Genomic DNA, 5,750 nt, shown 5'->3' on the forward strand with positions numbered 1-5,750 from the left:
GCTGACTGCTCCTCGCGTTTGAACAATGTGACCACAAGACCTTCATGATTTGTAGCTTCGCTGGATTTGGCAGATCTATAAATCATCAAATCACCTTATTCATTGCTGAAAAGAATGAGGGAGAAAGATTAGAGCAGCATGAGAACCATATGCAGAGGCAGAAAGGAAGGAAGGAGCGCAGAGGAATAGATACGTTCACTGTCTGACTCATAAATATTAAATTCATGTGACAGGCCAACATTTTGGTAAATTCATGTTATGTAGAGTTTGACTTCAGCCCAATAAAAATGCTATACTACAAAGCTGAGCTGTCTTTCAATAGAGGGCACCATACTCCAATTACTGATGTGGCGTAATGCAGGATTAATGAAGGAAAGAAACACGAGATATGTTTACTGTTGGACTGTTGAGTTGCCTTCCTGTTCAATCTGGCTTGTTTGTGAGTCTAGTGATTTAGTGATCTATTAATCTATCACCGTTATCCTGGTTATATGCAGTCAGTCACTGGAGGAGACTTATGTGATGAGAAGCTGCTTTGTCCCAGACTTGTTTAAAGCTGGAGCTCAACAGTCAGACTCTTCCAGGGAAAGTACAAAGCCTTGCCTGGTGGTCTGCACACATGCCTGGATGATCTGCCCAAAACAGCCTGGATAGTGGGGTGGCAGAGACACACCTGCTTTGTCAACACCATCTTCCTCACTAACGCGGCCAACTGAAAATCCATCCTGTATAATTGCAAAGACTGCAAGGCACCATAGGTTTGAAGTAGCCTCAGTTTCAGAATACTGAATACACAAGAATAATGAATTCCATCCTAGACCTTTCATCCAAGATCTTTTCATTTCCTGTAGTTTGCACCCAGACAGGTTTAGTAAAATTATATAGTGAAATTCTGCTTTTTAAAAATTTTTTTTTAATTTATCCCCATAGAAAAAAAAAATTCTGCAAAAACCTAATGAATAGGGATACAATCAATTTAATCACAAAATAATTAAATAATCAATAAAACAGTAAAATAAACAGAAACAATCGAGTTTTGGGGCAATTTACAGTAACATTACATTCACATCAGAAAGTCACATTCATATTTACTAAACTTACTTCAGTGAATTATTTGTCTTTTCTTCTTCACCGGTAGCTCCACAAATCCGCAACGTTCCTCCAGAGCATCCACCTGGATCCCACAATGACCCCGGCTTGTCACCTTTGACCCCTCAGAGACTAGAGTCCCACAACCTGAGCGTTGTGTTGTCCCCCGGTGTTCCCCTGATGTTTGGATAGACTACCTGCTTCTCAAAACAGGGGAAACATGACAGGGCAGGTCACCAAAGGGAGAGCAAAACAAAGAGTCCGATTTCACAGACCCTCTATCAATCAAACATCTTAGAATCACACTCACACTACCTACAGGAATCCCAGCGGCTTCAAAGGGAAACGTGTGAGGGATTTTTCTTGGCTTCTGAACATGGGATTGTTGTAGATCTGCAGCGGCGTTTATTGTCCTTTGTTGCTACTTGACACAACCTGAGGATGTTACTAAGACTGTGGTGCGTTTACCGTTATGGAATTAATGCAACACAGCAATAATAGTGTAGAAAATTAGTCCTTTGTCTTCCATTTCTGCGAAGTAATACTTAACACTGCGCAGCAAGCATGGGCAAGCTCTCGTACATTCCCAAACATAAATTACGGCGGGACAAATGAATTCACCTACTGTTGTGTGTTACCAAATGCTGCCATGTCTGCTTTGTATACAGCACAATGATTAAATGACTGGACTGAGATATGCAGGTCTTGTTCTAGTATGAAGATCAACAGGGAGGTTTGTGTGTGCGGTTGTGTGCACTTATTCTGCGTGCTTGTTCGTTTGTACAGCCAGGAGGACGAGGTGGCTCTTAACCAGACCACAAATTCACCTGACTCTTAAATCTTCTCAGGAAGGTGTTTGTGAGTATTTTTACTTGAAATCATGGGCTGTTGGTGAAGTGTGTAAACCTTCAGGGCTGTTTTGAGTTGTGCAATATCTAGATCTTTATTTATTTAGATCTTTCTACAGTTATCTTTTCGCACTGATTGCTCTCTTCAGTGGTACAATCTCTTCACGCCACGGCTGAAGTAGCTCATCTTCAGCGGGTTGATGAACTGGTTTGCTTGAAACGCTCCAGTGAGAATCTTTGGCGAAATAGTTTACAGATACACTCATCAGTCCGTGCCTACGTATGGAAGTCTGTTTTCCTCACCACCTCAGCCAGCCTGTCTCTCTTACCCACCCACCACCCGCCTCGCCTTAGCCGTGCACCTGTCTGTAGCAGGCAGCTGTGGGTGGGCGGGCCTTGGCTGTCAGTGGAACATTCCAGGGGAGAAGTCACCCCGTTAATCCCTTGAGTTTAGACCCGACAGTCCCCGCCCCCCTTCCCTCCTTCACTATACCTCTAGTACCCCTCATTGCCTCCCTCTCTCTCTCTCGCTCTCTTTCTCCCATCATTGCTCCCTCCTCACGGCGCTCCCTCTCAGCCCTGGTCAGGCTCAAATGGGATACTGCTATGTCAAAGGTAGACACTGTGAGAATGAGATTAAAGGACAAGTACCCTCCACATGCACACCCACCATCTAGCTCCCAGGCCCAGAGGTTTTAATCCCCCCAAATATTCAAGAATGAAAGCAAATATTGTTATGTCCAGATCTGCAGATCTGTTTTGGAGGGAAAAGAATATTCTGGACACAGGATGCATGATCAATGTAACTATATAAAGACACAGAGTTGCTTAGTGGTCTGTCTACTCCATATCGCTGTATTACTACAATATTATTATTATAAAACTTCAATTTTGCAAGTTTTCAGATTATAATTTCAGAAAATTTCTGTTGTGCTCACTTTGTGAATCTGTTATTGTGTCTGTGTGTAATTAGTGGGTGTTTGTAGGTGTGAAGGCCATGCACATATACACAACTCTGTCTCTTGTCTACTGGAAATTTCACTCCTCTAATTGTCCATATCACTCTCTCAGAATCACATTTTTTTTCTTCCACTGTCTATTAACTGTGATTCAAACAAGAGTCTCTTTATCACCCTGGGAAATTCTGATGTCAGGCCAGATCCTGAACTTGGCAGCTGCCCCATTCAGCTGGAACACATAAATGAGAAAAGCTGCACAATTCACCCCGCGAGCACAGAAGACGTTCCCTTCGCTTTTCCCTCGCCACTGCAGACACTCTATCTCGGTTGACTGTTTGGCAGGGACGACTAATGCTGTTTGTGTCCATCTAAACTAAGGATATAACTGTGTAGTTTCATTTGATGCACAGAGGAGTAAAAATGCCAGCTGTATGGGCTTATAGTACAGATGGCTGATATAAGTACTAAGTACAGTATTTTGTTAGGATTTTTGATCACGCAAACTATCTAGTTTTCATTGCTCCATCAGAATAGTTTGGGAAACACTACTTTCTTGCTGAGAGTTAGATGAGATTATTGATACCACTTTCACGTCTGTTTATCAAATATGAAGCTACAGCCAGGGGATGCTTATCTTAGAGTAGCATAATATCTGTAAACAGTGGGTAACAGTTAACATGCTGTCTGAATGTAGCAAAATCCACTTACCAACACCTCTCAAACTCAGAATGACAATTCTGTGTTTTATGGGAGTTTGTGTGCTGAACTATCTCTGCAACAAAATAAAGTAATAAATGTGACAAATAAATAAAAGTTTGTGAAAAGGCTCCTTGTGCGAGTGCGTACAACACTTAACACTGCTTGTTATTCTTTTGCACCACGTCCATTAAAAAGTCACACCTCCTCTAGCAATTAATTTGCTTGAGAGTAATGACTGGCAGTGTCCTGCGGTGCTGGCTGGACTGCAGTTTAGGTGTTTGGGCCACACCAGGGGAAGCAGTAAGAAAGTAAGAGAGGGTCCCAGGGTGCAGGCCGTCCCTGCTCTGTTTACCCACAGACCAGAGCCCCTCTGAGGGCCAGGGGGAAGCCACTGCTCGGCCAGAGGCTATTAAAGCCCTGATGGCTTTTGACAGTAATTTCTTCATGAGTCCATAGCCCGCGGGGCCTGCCAGTGGTGAGATCGGGTGCCTCCTCTTGCCCATTAAAGCACACAAACTGTGCCCACAAATCCCGCTCAATGGTATCTCTGTGCTCAGGGAATGTGTTCGTGCGTGTGTGAGTGAAAGAAGTGAGGAAGCAGGACTGAAGAGCAGGAGAGGGGGAGGCCTCGCCAATCGTGAGACTGTCCTGGTAACTGGGCCAAAAGGTTTGGATGTGTTTCTCCAGCTACTCCATCAGTTCAGGCAAGACTCCAACCCATCAGGGGAACATATTCGGAAAACCATGCGTTGACATCCAGCCAACTCATAAAAGGTGTTTATGTGCATCCCGGGCCCAGGGGAGCAGAAATCACACATGACAAGGCTTTAGCATTATGTTAGGTGGAGGTTGGAGCAACAGTCGAGGGATTGGCTAGAGGTTTAGGTGAAGGTTGATGAGTTTGTTGGATGAGGAGCAGCAGCAGCAGCGGTAAGGCATAGCTTCTGCGGTGCTACACCTGTAACTAGTACTGCCACATCAACAGATTACATGGCTGTTTGGGAAAGGTAAATGTTGTTCTGGGCATGGTGCTAATATCATCTTGAAGGGGATTTAGGCCAGGAACATGGGTGGAAATTAGGAATGTTGCTAAAAAGATGGAGATGAATTGAGTTTATAATTAGAAGACTGTGTCTTAGCAAACAAATAAAGAACCACACACTATTTAAGGAGCACAGAAAGGGTTTGGTTGGCATTGCGGTAGGACATGTTGCTTCAGATTTAACTTTTCCAGTGTTGTGGATGGAGAAAGTACTTAAGAAGGCCATAGGTTATCCATCTCTATAAAATCCACCATTTTATAGCAGAGTCATAATCTCTCCTCTGTGTTCCCCTGGGGTGTTAAAACCAGACCATTGGGCTGGATTATATCACGGAAAGGAGACCGATGTGTTAATCATAAATTAGAAGCTAAGCCTGAGTGAGCAGGTCAGTCACAGGTCATTCGCTCGGTCCTATAGAAGACTTTCTGTGTGAAAAGCCACAGCTTACCACTTAGTAGCCCCAACATAATCAGGCTGGAACAATGTATAGTAGTGTATAATGTGTCAAGACTGCTCTGTGTCGAATACTGTTCTTTAATAAAGAATCCATTCAAGCTCTGCTGACTGTACAAGTGTACATTTACATACTTACTATAATTACACATGTAAGTATACCTTATGCAAATACACATGTTCACACACACACACACACACACACTGGCTCATATAACGCCATTTTAATGGGCACTCATACCATACACAGCCGAGATTGGTCCATCCATCTGTCTTCTGTCTACATGAGAAATCTGTGATAAGTACAGAAATAAGTACCATCCGTTTTTCCAATTCCAAAATGTTGCCTTGGGGGAATTGGCAGACTGTCTGAAAGTGGGATGATACACGACCTTTGCTATGTATGACTAATACTTGGCTCCTAAAGACTGTGTCAACAAGGTGTTTTATTAAAGACACAGCAAGTAAAACACAAGGGCAAAAGCATTACAAGATTTATATAACAACAAGTAAAATATGGAGGACTAATTGGATTAGAGAGCAACAAAGGAATTCGGTGACCTAATTAACCCTCTTCAACACATAAAGACTGGCCAACCCACAGAGAACAAAAGTGTATAAAAGAGTTCTTTATTTCTAATAAACATGAATACATGTGA

This window comes from Scomber scombrus, chromosome 12 (assembly GCF_963691925.1).
Source record: "Scomber scombrus chromosome 12, fScoSco1.1, whole genome shotgun sequence".
Taxonomy (NCBI): domain Eukaryota; kingdom Metazoa; phylum Chordata; class Actinopteri; order Scombriformes; family Scombridae; genus Scomber; species Scomber scombrus.